Source organism: Halichoerus grypus, chromosome 2 (genome assembly GCF_964656455.1).
Source record: "Halichoerus grypus chromosome 2, mHalGry1.hap1.1, whole genome shotgun sequence".
Classification (NCBI taxonomy): domain Eukaryota; kingdom Metazoa; phylum Chordata; class Mammalia; order Carnivora; family Phocidae; genus Halichoerus; species Halichoerus grypus.
Window position 1 is genome coordinate 72,623,841 of NC_135713.1, and position 13,078 is coordinate 72,636,918.

Genomic DNA, 13,078 nt, shown 5'->3' on the forward strand with positions numbered 1-13,078 from the left:
CAGCATACATATATTGATACAGAGTTGATCAACATAAATTAGCTCATTTCTCCTGGACACGGGGATTGGTTTGGGAACAGGTCATACTAATCAGAGTCCAGGACTGATCTGAAGAGAGTGGGAAAAAAATGCTGTCTTTCTTGGGAAAATGATTAAAACTGGGAATGGCTAACGATGGTCATTGTCCCAACCATATAAAGGGAAACAGCCTGCAAAATAAGCTAAGAATAGACAAGTAGAAACAGAAGATGGATGGGGAGAAGAGTCCTAGTGAACTTGAGGTTCTGGTGTTACCTTTGACATCATGGTTCCTACAGATTTCCCAGAGGACTTGAGGGTTTTCATAATGTTTCTGACTTTTTGCTAATGCCAATGAAAAATAAGATAACATTATAATGATGTTTTCTGGGTTGTTCTCCATATTATTTCTGATGACAGATGGAATATGTTTGGCCTTTTTGACCAAAAGAGTATATTAGAATGTCTTCAGGAAACAATCTGAGAGAAAACTCATTCATTTCTTGCCTTAGAAAATCAAATCCCACTTGTAGGGTAAATTAATTACCTAAAATAACATATATATTTCTTTTACTAAAATTAATGTAATTTTTCTGTCTATTTAAAAAACTTATCACATCTTTACACAAATGATTTCAGAATTATCCTTTCTTTTTGTTTTTATCCTTTAAGGTTTTTTTTTTTTGTTTTTTGTTTTTTTTTTGGTTTGTTTTTTCCAAACTTTTGACCCAAATCACTGACCTAATTCACTACTGAAACTTGCCTGGAAGCCCAAACATAGGCATGATAGATAAATAGATTATGACAGATAGATATCATGATACATATATTGTGATATATTATGATAGATACTTATTTTTATACATATACACATACATAAATGCATATATTTTATAGGACTGTCAAGAGAAAAAGAACCCATAGGAGATATATATATATAGATATATAAATATATATAAAGCATATATAAATATATAAAAATGCATATAATATATATAAGTATTATATATATAGAAGGATTGTAATATTTAAAATATTTAAAAATCTTAAAATATCTTATATATTTATTATGAGAAGTTGGTTCACATGACTATGGAGACCACCTGCAAGCTTGGTGTAATTCAAGTGGAAATATAATTCAGTTTGAGTCCAAAGGCCTGAGAACTAGGGAGCTGAGGCTATAAATCTCAATCAATAGGGAGAAGATTACTCTTGCCCTGGTTAAATGATTGAAGCACAGAAGAATAAATTCTTCCGTTCTCCATCTTTTGTTCTATCAGGGCCCTCAAAGGATTGGATGATCTCCATCTATATCGGGGAAGCCAATCTGCTTCGATGATTCAGACACACCCAAAAATAATGTGTAGTCAAATATCTAGGCACCCCATGATTCCGTCAAGGTGACAAATAAGGTTAACCATCACAACATTATTCACTGTAGGAGATATATCTATATCTATAGGAATAGATAGGATATATCTACAGAATATATCTATATCTGTAGAGGATATAAAGATCCATAGAAATATATGGATATATGCCCTACAGTGAATAATATAAAGCCAACAAGAATAAATTTAGATGAGAGTAAAGATCTATATTTATGGTAAAGATAACTGCAATTAAAGTGAGCATAGTTGTAGGTACATCAGACAAAGTAATCACTAATGTGAAAGAAGACTCAAGTCCAAAACAGAGAATTCAGAAAGACAGCAATAAAAAGAGAATAAATTAATTTTAACTTGCATTATTAGAAGTACATGAGTAGAATTAGTAGCATTTTATTGACCACATCTGGCATTCTTCAATTCTGTATATATCAAGGTTGTAGAACACTTAAGGAAATATAGAGGGCTGGCCAGTCAAAATTTAGAACAAACATTATGTCAAATGAAGAACAAGTATAATTTATGTTTTAATTTTGCATAAGGTATGCAATTATTCTTTAAATACAGAGTTTAATCCTCATTTTGGAATATTAAAATTGAATAACTTTATAGATATTATAAACACTAACTGCAAACATGTGAAGGAATGTGAAAAAAGTTTTCATACTATTTCTTTAGGTTAATATTTTTATTGTTGTATTTAATATTTATGAAATCTCAAATCACACATAATTGGTTTCATTCTTTTCCTTTTTGTAATAGATGCAACAATCAAGAGTAATATATTATTCCTCAAGTCACATTTTTATTCTACCTTTGATAGCTAGATAAATATACACTCTAAATGTATCTCTCCATACCACATCCCTAATGATAATGCTTCCTAATGATGTGCTTAAAACCTACAAATATTCTTCAATGAATTTTTCAGATAAAGAAAAATTTCTTCACTACTTCATTTGCTTTAACCTAGTTCTATTAGATTACTCTTTATGGTGCCATTTAAAGCACTTTTTTATTGATCAAAATAACATTTCTTAGATGAGTTGGAGATAGTCTTAAAAATTTTTATGAACTATTAACATTAACTGAAACACTTTCCACAAGTTGAGAAATAATATTTAATGATATGCCACTAAAATGATAGCTATTAAATATGTACTACATTAAAGCTGCATAAAATATGTTTTCATTGATGTTTATGAATTTATTCTGCCATTTGTACTTGCAAAGTAATTAAAATTTTAAATTACATACATGCTTTTTTTAATGCCCTCTATTTAAAGGTTGAAAGAAACAAAGGCAGGTCTATAATAAATGAAAAATGACTAGAAGCAAAACTAAGAGTTACTATTAAAGAACATTTTAAATAATTGGGTTGTTACAACAGTGGACTAAGCTATTCCAAAATATATTGAGCTTTCCATCCCTAAAGGTGCTCAAACATAGGGTAGATGATCTTTGATTCAGATTATTCCACATGGGACTCGTGAATGAGTTAGTAAGATACAATGGATGAGCTTAAGTATCTCTTTTATTGTTTTAACATTAATATTCTATGACTTTATTAAGGAAAAAAAAAGATTATGGCCTAAGAAAAGAAAGATGCTTTGAAAACAGCAGGATTTTGAGTAAAAGTGACTTTATACCTTAATGAAGCAAAAAGCAAGGGTGATCAGGGCTTTTTCTAAGACTTTGTGCTGGGAAGCCCAGAATGCTCAGGCATTCCCTCCCTTGTCTTGTCATAGCACACAGTGCATCACACTTTAACTGCTTATGCATTATTCTCGCTCACTAGACTGTGAGATTCTTCAAACCAGGTCATATATTTATCTTTTTCACTTTTGAATATCCAGTATCATCATCAGTTTTTGAAATAAAATGCTTTCAGTATAAACATTAAAGCATAAAAAGGTAAAGCCAGTACCAAATAAATGCCTTACCTAACCTGTTCCATAGTCCTGAAGTCCTTAATTACTGGGAAGTACCTAGACTATAGGAAATGAATCAATGTGCTTAAAAATAAAATCTTAGGTCAACAAAACATAAGAGAAGTTTAATATTTAAAAATAGCCAAATTTAGGGAATCTCAAGTTTCTTAGATTTTATTCAAACTTTGCTCTTATTCACTGTCTCATATACTTACTCCTCTCTTACATACTAAGTATATTACTCATGTCTTCTATTTCACTTTTTTGATAAACTAATGATCTTAGAACAGATTCAATGTCAGATTTCTTCACTGTAAAATCATTCTTTCCCGTGCTTTCTATACTATACTCTTTGAAAGGAAATCATTATGGGCAGCCCATATAGGGAGAGGGGAGCTATGTTCCACCTCTTTGAAAGTAGTAGAGACTGAAATCTAGCTCCCTCCCCCATGATTTCAATTTGCAGGAACCTCAGATTAGAAGAATCTGATAAAAAATGTACTAGGTCTTTTTTGTCTATAAAAGAAATTTTTAGGGAGTCCCCTTAAATTATCTCTTAAAGGTATTATATATATTAAAGGGAAGTGCTATCTGCACAGACTCTTGATTAAAATGCACAACTGCATAGGACTGCTACAGGACAGAGACTACAGTGACTTTTTAGAAATGCCATGTAAGTCAACAGCTCACAAGAATATTAGGGAACATCAGTTTCATACTTGTCTTCAAAAGTCCTGTTCTTTTTTTTTTTTTAAAGATTTTATTTATTTATTTGACAGAGAGAGACACAGCGAGAAAGGGAACACAAGCAGGGGGAGTGGGAGAGGGAGAAGCAGGCTCCCCGCCGAGCAGCAAGCCCAGTGTGGGGCACAATCCCAGGACCCTGGGATCATGACCTGAGCCGAAGGCAGACACTTAACGACTGAGCCACCCAGGCGCCCCAAAAGTCCTGTTCTTATTGCATTCATACAATAAATACATTTGTCTCTATTCTATGAATAAATGTGTATTTCTACTGTGTTTGCAGGTTTGTGGCATATCTATATATCTGCTGCTTAAATGTGAACTCTTTCTTCACTGTATATTTTTCTCCTTCTTTTGATTATTAAACATATAGAAACAGATTTAATTACTAAAGATTCAAAATAGTGATCTAAACATCTGTTTAAGCAATAATATATATATTTGTGTATATAATATATAATATTTAGTATTTCCCACAAAATGGATTTTGGTTCTCTTTCACTTGCCTAATAAATAGACTTCGAATCAATAAATTTTAACATAAGGTTCACAATTCCTGATTCACTTTAAATGTTAACTCATTCACCTAAGAAATATTTATTGAGTCCTACCATAATCCAGGCTCTGTGCTTGATATTGGGGATAAAATGGTGAGGAAAGAAGTTTGGGTTTGGGTTTTGATTTTCTCCAATACACATATATTAGACCACTTGTAGTCCTCCAGGTCTCCTGGGCTCAGTTCCTTTTTTTCCCTCCCTTTTCCCCACTGCATTCATTTTGGATAGTTTCTACTACTATGTCTTCAAGTTCACTAACATTATTTTCCTTCCATATCTAACATGCCATTAACCTCATCTAGTGTTTTACTCGTGTATTTTTTAACTCATGTCTCTACATAAAATGTCCAACTTCCCTTTGCTTTTTGAATTTATGGAACAGGGTTATAATAACTGCTTTAGTCCTTGTATGCTATTTCTAACATCCGTGTCAGTTTTAGGTAGGTTTAGACTGATTTTTTTTTTCCTCCTCATAATCATACATATCTGATTCTTTTTTGCATGCTTCAAAATGTTTCATTAGATGAAGGACATTGTGAATTTTACCTTATTAGATTTTGGCTAAGATACACACACACATCTGTATATCCATTAATATATATTATATATAATGTAATTTCTATAAATATGCTCAAGCTTTGTTCTAGAACATAGTTAAAATACTTGGAAAGTCATGGAACCAAAGCAGTATTTTCTCTAAAGCTAATTATCGTCAAGAGGCAAAACCTGACCATTCTAATCAGTGCCCTATGAACTGTGATTGTTCACAATTGGACTTAGAAACAGACACTCTTCCTGGCTCTATGTGAGCTCTGAATATTATTCCCTCTACTTTTTTCAGGTGGCCCTCTCCCTGACTTAACGTAGTTTTATCCCATGCATTTGTTAATGCATCCACCAAACACTAGAGGGAAACCGATGAAGATTCCAGAGTTGTCTTTCTTTGTTCCTTTCTCCTTGTGGATATTCTGCTCTGAGGACTTAAGCTGCCCTGTTCTTCCCAGAATGTTTGCTCTGGCTCCTCAAATAAGGGAGTCTTCTAGGCTCCATGTAGGTCTCCCCTCCTTTCAATGTCGCCTGAAAACTCTTTTTAAGGCACTAAACTGGGCAATCACAACTTCACCTCATTAGTTTCCCATCTCTCAAATATCACTGTATGTGACTGTCTGATGTCCAAAGTCTTAAGAAAACCTATTTTCATGTAATTGGTCCAGTTGTTTACCTGTTTCAGTAAGAATCTAAACAACAGTATTAACAAACTTGACAGTTATAAAACAATATGCCCAATTTAACTAGCTATCTCTTGCTGAATAACAAATTACCCCCAAAGCTTACAGGCTTAAAACAACACATATTTATTAATTCACAGTTTCTGTGTATCCAAAATGTGGGCACAGCTAAGGTGGGCCCTCTGTTTCCAAGTCTCTTACAAGGCTACAATCAAGATGTCAACCATGGCTCTGGTATCACCCACAGACTCAACTGCTGAAGGATCTGCTTCCAAACATGGGAGGTGGTTGTTTTCAGTTCCTAACTGTCTACTGGACTGAAACCCCTAGTTCTTGCTAACTGTTGGCCACGGGCTACCCCAGATCTTCAAATGGCAGCTTGATTCATCAGTGCATACAAAACAGTAAGACAATAAACAGAGAATGCCAAAAAGACAGAAGTACCAGTCATTTCTAACTTTAACCTAATAGAAGTAGCATTGTCTCATCTGTGTCATATTCTATTCATCAGAAACAATCACTAGATCTAGCTCACACTCTAGGGAAGGGTATCACACAAGGGCAGGAATACCAGCAAATAATCCAAATGTCCATCAAGAGGAGAATAAAAATAATAAATTGTAGTATATTTATAGAATTGAATACTACATAGAAATTGAGAAGAAAAACAGTGAGTACACATCAAAACATGGATACATCTCAAAATATTATTCTGAGGAGAAAAAGCCTGACACAAGAGAGAACTTGCTGTACAGTTCTTTACATGAATTTTAAGAACTGGCAAAACTACCTGTCGACAAAAGATGATAAAATAGTAATTATTTGGGAGGGATAGATTATCGATTACAAGAGTCACGGGGAATATTCTGGGGTGGAAGAAATGTAATGACCAGAGCAGTCATTATGCAGAGATATACATATGTAAGATTCCTTCAGCAGTGCACTTAAGATCAGTGTACTTCTATGCTTATATATCTCAATAAAAATTTATATTACATTAATCAAATTAATAATAAATTAAAGACATTCCACAACAACCTTCTGGTTGATGCTGGTTAGTGCTGCTGACTAACAGTTGCTGCTGTCCTTTGTCATCCCCAAATCTAGTTTCTTATGGTCACTACCCTCCTCTATCCCAGTAGTACAACATCTCTTTCATGGAGATTCAGGTGCTGTAGTTTCTGAAGCCATATTGAAATGTATGGTACTCTGTGAAGCTTTCTTCAAGTCCATCAACTTAGATTCATCTTGGTACAAGTCTTCATTAATAGGATTGGACTCTACCTTGAGAAATAAGGTAAAAGTCTTTGGCTTGGGGATTCTCCCAAATCTACCTGAGTAGTTCTATCACCACCCTACCCATCTCTTCCAAAGGAATGTAACTGTAAGAGATAGTCACGTGGCAAAAGTCTTCCCCAGGCAAACACCGGAGTACATTCTTGAATCTTTTCTCTTAATTTCCTATAAACTGATCTCCCAAGCCCAGGACAACTGCTCTTGCATTAGCTTCCTACATTGACTTTACTGTCTGTTGGTTTGAAAAATCCTATGCTAAAGATTCATAAGGTTCAGTCCCTTAATATAGAAAAAAATAGATTGTAAAACTGATCTTTTTTTTCCTATCTTTTAAATTTTTATTTATTTTTATTTAAATTCAATTAATTAACAAATAATGTATTATTAGTTTCAGAGGTACAGTTCAGTGATTCATCATCAGTCTTATAAAACACACAGTGTTCATTACATCATGTGCCCTCCTTAATGTCCATCACCCAGTTACCCCATCCCTGAACCCCTCCCCTCCAGCAACCCCCAGTTTGTATCCTATGATTAAAAGTCTCTTATGGTTTGTCTCCCTCTCTGATTTCATCTTGTTTTACTTTTTCCTCCCTTCCCCTATGATCTTCTGTTTTATAACTGATCTTTAGAATAACTAATTTGGGCAATTTATAAACCAGTGCATTCATTATCACTGATATACTATAAGTGTAAAAATCTCTGATTTTCCAATCAAATCTGAGCAATGTTTTCTTTGTTCTATGATAAATCTGCCTTAAGCAATGAATGTTACTGATTCAAAGTGTGAAGATGGTATGAGGATCTAATGTTTAACATGATGACTATCGCTGATAACACTGTATTATAGAATTGAAATTTCCTGAGAGTGGAACTTAAATGTCCTCACCAAACAAAAACAAAGTCACATCATATGAGGTGATAGATATATCAATTAACTCAATGGAGGGAAATCCTTTTCCAATGTATACCTATATCAAATCATCACATTATACCCCTTAAATGTCTTACAATTTTGTCAATTATACCTTAAAAAAGCAAAATAAAAATGTGAAAATGAGTAGGGAAAATGAAGGAAAAGAAAAAGGAACTCCCAGGAATGAACAAGAATAAAAAGTACATTAATTAGATTTCAAAATACCACCTACATATAAACACATATAAACTCCCTCTCCCAACCTGTGGGAGGAGTCTCCCAAATGATTCGAAAAAGCCTCCATTACCACCCTACTGTACTTCACAGCTGCTCCTAGCCCTGGGAGACCCAATAATAGCCAAAACAACCTAGGGGCCAGTTCCACCTACTAGAACCTGTCCCCTATCTCACCTTGAGAGTATGTTCGCTTTAATAAAAATAATAAACAGTAGACCTTGTCTATGAGCATAGTCAGAACATAGTGTTTATATGTGTTTGGAATATATCTATTCCAAAGAATAGATTGATTTAGCTTGCTAATGTTTACTCATATCTACTTAATATGACAAAAAAAAAAAAGAATGGAATGCAAGCAAAAATCAAAGAAAGACTATAGTATCTCCCATTTGTTTTTTTCCCCCTTTCAGAAGAAACTCTAGTCATTTCACAAAGAATTAGAAAAACTTCAACAAATATCTTTATTTTGATTTTTTTAAATATATTTTTACTTTGAGATTTCAGATTATAAACCTAACCCTAATTATGATTAGGCTTTCTTTTTCCTTTTTCTTTTTTTGCCTCTTTTTATGTAGTTATTCTTATTTATAATACTATGGTCCAAAAGTTAGTCAATTAAATCAATGCATGATCCATTTTTACTCAATAGTTTCCCTTCAAATGGCATTATGTGCCACTCAGTTACACAATCCAGAAACTTGTGTGGCATTCTTGATTTCTTCCTCTTCTTCTCTCTGCCCCCAAATTAATCAATTAGCAGATCCTAAGGCTTCCACCTCTTAAATCCATTCACCTTTCCATCTCTTTCTTTATCACCACATTATACTTATTCATGATCATCTCTCTCTTGGAATATCATAAGAGCTTCCCAATGGATCTGCAATGATTTTTCTCCCTTCTAACCCATTAGCCAAATTGTGGGTAGAAAAACTTTATCAAAATTGAAGACTGATTACAACTCTTTCCTGATCGAATCCAGCAACTGACCTGGCCTGCCTCAATTCATGCCAGTTTTTTCCCTGCTCTTCATGCCTTGCTATTCTCTGCATCCTCAGGGCCTCTAAATACATTCCCCCTGAAGAACCGCCCCCCATTTCTAGGTTCACATCATCAATGCCTGCTGCCTACCCATGCTTCAGTTCTTAGTTCAATGGCCACTGTCTCAGAAAAGTCTTCCCTGATATCCAAACTAGACACCCCTAATGTCAGTAACTTTATACTCAATTCATTCATAACCTCCATTGCTCTTTTCCAGAATCAGTGCTTCTCAACTCTGTCGGCATATTAAAATTGCCAATTACATCAAATTCTCCAAGACGGTGTTAAGTAGAAGCTAGACAGAAGCAGAGGAAGGAAAGCCCAGAGGCAGAGTCCTAAGTCCTTGAAGGGGAATGATACAGACAAGAGCTAGAGGCAAGCACCATGATGAATAAGCTACACATTAAAAGCCCAGGGGCACAACATCCTGACCTTGTGGCTTCCAAGACCTTGGGGCTGACCGATCCAGAGCCACAAGTGTGGAGCATGCGCTCTCCTCTTCTACCTCTGCTCCAGGGTAACCCCTAGACTCATTATAATGCAGCTGCATCGCCAGTACAGCTCCCGCCAGGACGGAGAAAGGCTGCCAGGACTGTTCAGGTACAAACCTTACAGGGTCAAAAACTCCCTCTCCCGACCTGTGGGAGGAGTCTCCCAAATGATTGGAAAAAGCCTCCATTACTACCCTACTGTACTTCACAGCTGCTCCTAGCCCTGGGAGACCCAATAATAGCCAAAACAACCTAGGGGCCAGTTCCACCTACTAGAACCTGTCCCCTATCTCACCTTGAGAGTACGTTCGCTTTAATAAACTGCTTTGTATTTGCTGCTTTCCTTCCTGCTGTCTATATTCCAGCACAGATCCCCATGTAAATCTTCTTGTGGGGAATCCAAGGACCTAGACCTCCATTCATACATTGCAGATTCTTACACCAGTAATAATGGTACCCAGACATTAGTATTTTTCTAAAACTTCCCTGGTGATCACAATTGTTCACAAGATTGAGAAGCACTACTTTAAATATGTGGCTCTCAAAGCACAGCTACGTACTAGAATTGCCATGGGGAGGTTTTAAAAACATCTGAGCTTCACACAAATTAGTTAAATCAGAATCTCTGGGTATAGAGCCCAGGCACTGGTATTTTATAAATTTTCCCACATGAGTCTAATGTGAGATCAGGGCTGAAAACCATTAAACTAACAAGATTAATCTTCCAGTGCCCCAAATTATTCCTGACTTATAACAGTCACAAGACAACAATTTGTTGAAAAAATAAATGAATTAATTAATAAGTTAATAATTAATTGACTTTGGTTACTTTGATTATGCAATCAATCATTCTTTTGTGTAGTCCATAGTTTTTACAGAAAGTAATATAACTTTTACTTGAACTTCAGAGGTCAGCATAGGCTTCATAGGCTTAGCAAGATTTTAATCCTGACTTTGGACTCAGTCTAGATGAGTCCAAAACAAAACCAAGCAAGAAAGAAAAAAAAAAAAAAAAAAAAAAAAAAAAAAAACTGAGCAGAAGGAGAAGCTAAATTAAACTGAGGGAAGTATATTGAGAGATTTGAATACTGATATATATTAATAGACAACATCAGTAGAATGTAAAACTTCTTTATACAAGTTATCAGTTTTTCTATACATTTCTATCAACATGCCCCCAATAAGCAAACATAAAAACAGCATTTATCATTTATTGAAAACCTACACACCAGACACAGGGATATGTGTTTTCCAGATATTATCTCATTTAATCTTCACACACACTCAAAAAATCTGTAATGTAAAATTGGTATCCAGTTTCTAGAGGTGAGAGAACTGAAGCTTCATAGTGTTTACAGTATTTAATCATGGTCATTCACCTAAATGATGGACAATATGGGATCATCCAGGTCAATCTAACCCTGAAGCCATGCTATTTCTATTTAAACTAAAGTCCCTGCTTTCCTGTGATGTTGTTATGATCTGTTTGTCTCTTTTAAAAAGCATCTTTGCAAGTGCCCTCATATTATTCAAGTTTCTCCAAGAAGTAGATGAATTTGCTGCAACATTCATAACAATTTTACCAACTGTTAATTTGGAACACTTTTAGCATGTTAAAAATATATAATCACCATTCCTTATACTTCGCTCCCGTTAACACATCAACACCACTTCCTTGAATAACTTCATGCTCTTTATTTTGCAAAATACCATTTCAATTAAAAACAGTGGCTAGCTGCCAGATTCAACAGTAGTAATTGCTTGTCTTGCTAATTGAAAACCCAAACCAAAAATGACTTGAGGAGGGGAATTATAATCTAATAATCTATTTTGTAAAAATAACGTAGCCCCCAAAAGCGAAATTCAGTGGCTATCATAGTAAAAAATAAATGCCTTTGAAATTAATCAAGTTATATGCTGCGTTATTTAATAATCAAAACAAATACATTAAAATTTTCTTCATCCCATGCCTGTTTTTCCTATTTAATGTATAAGTTAAAGTATATATTCTCATAGCTAAATTTATATAATAGCATTTTTGCAATCTGGTGGTGAAGCATAGGAATCAGGGACAATGGCTAGGTTTTATTGTTAAGACAATGAGAAAACAAGATTTGGGGCCTAATGATCAAAGGTCCACTCCATCAGATTAGCCTTATCTTTGCATCTCAGCACAAATCTGAGAATATTAGAGTGCCCAATGTGTGATACTAATTAATTAATTAATTAATGGACAAACAAATGCATGAAGTTACCAGGGGTCAGATCCTCAGCTATACAAGCTAAGACCATCATCAAGATCTTTTTGTTTACCTGGTTTTAAATTTTGTTCTTTTCTTTGGTTTTTCAATTCCTGAATGAAATTCAGTTTCTTGGGAGATGGAACACCTCAGAACTCTTTTAAAAGGCTTATTTTAAGGGACGCCTGGGTGGCTCAGTCGGTTAAGCGGCTGCCTTCGGCTCAGGTCATGATCCCAGTGTACTGGGATCGAGTCCCACATCGGGCTCCCTGTTCAGCGGGGAGCCTGCTTCTCCCTCTGCCTGCCGCTCTCCCTGCTTGTGATCTGTCTCTCTCTGACAAATAAATAAATAAAATCTTTTAAAAAAAAAAAAAAAGGCTTATTTTAAGCTAGATTGATAATTTATTAGTAGTTACTATTAATTTGTATATACCACTTCCTCCCGGTGTGCAGTTTTATTACGCAAACCAAATCATATAAGAGAATCTGTCCACTAACCACAGAACAGTTATAGGAAATGTTTCCATTGCTTCAAGGATATTTACATCAGGCTAGTATTTTATTCTTTATATCTTCAGAGATACATAAATCTAGAATGTAACTAGTACTGGTCATCTGAAGCCTTGAGACATCTTCCTCCAGCAGTGCTGGAAAAACACGGAGCATTTTTTGTACCCAGTGCTTCTTTTCAATATCCCTAAATAGACAGATGTTTCTCATCACAGTTTTTTAACAACTGTCATATGATATTTACCTAGAGAGCAGCTTATATGATCCTAGTTACAATTTCAGTTAAGACTTTGGAAACAAGAAGCATATTTACAAAACCTGTCCCAGGATAAAGTATTCCAATCTGTCAATCATTAACTCAAGAAATGTTTTGTGGTGGACATTTCTGATTTCTTCCATAGTATCAATTCCTGCTTTTCAAAAGTCCTTAGTTATCATGCTGGGAGCCACTGGTTCCAGGAAACCTTACTACAGTGGTGAAGC

The 13,078-nt window shown here is 34.8% G+C and overlaps 1 long non-coding RNA gene across 1 annotated transcript in view; it reads right to left on the reverse strand.

Annotated features, from left to right (window-relative positions):
* Positions 1-13,078, reverse strand: part of LOC118540106 (uncharacterized) — a 1,202,880-nt gene that overhangs the window by 817,207 nt on the left and 372,595 nt on the right. The gene's annotated exons all lie outside the window — the stretch shown is intronic.